This window comes from Mizuhopecten yessoensis, unplaced genomic scaffold (assembly GCF_002113885.1).
Source record: "Mizuhopecten yessoensis strain PY_sf001 unplaced genomic scaffold, ASM211388v2 scaffold10309, whole genome shotgun sequence".
In the NCBI taxonomy this organism is placed as follows: Eukaryota; Metazoa; Mollusca; class Bivalvia; order Pectinida; family Pectinidae; genus Mizuhopecten; species Mizuhopecten yessoensis.
In genome coordinates, this window is record NW_018408482.1 from 160,550 (window position 1) to 160,790 (window position 241).

Here is a 241-nt window from a genome sequence, read left to right on the forward strand (position 1 = left end):
AATGTTGAGTATCCATGCTATGATGATGAGTATTCATGCTATGATGTTGAGTATTCATGCTATGATNCATGCTATGATGTTGAGTATCCATGCTATGATGTTGAGTATCCATGCTATGATGTTGAGTATTCATGCTATGATGTTGAGTATTCATGTTATGATGTTGAGTATTAATGTTATGATGTTGAGTATTCAAGCTATGATGTTGAGTATCCATGCTATGATGTTGAGTATCCATGCT

The 241-nt window shown here is 34.2% G+C and overlaps 1 protein-coding gene across 1 annotated transcript in view; it reads right to left on the reverse strand.

Moving 5' to 3' along the window:
- The window catches only part of LOC110460043 (eukaryotic translation initiation factor 3 subunit A-like), a 63,518-nt gene that overhangs the window by 6,350 nt on the left and 56,927 nt on the right, over positions 1-241 (reverse strand). The window lies entirely within an intron of this gene.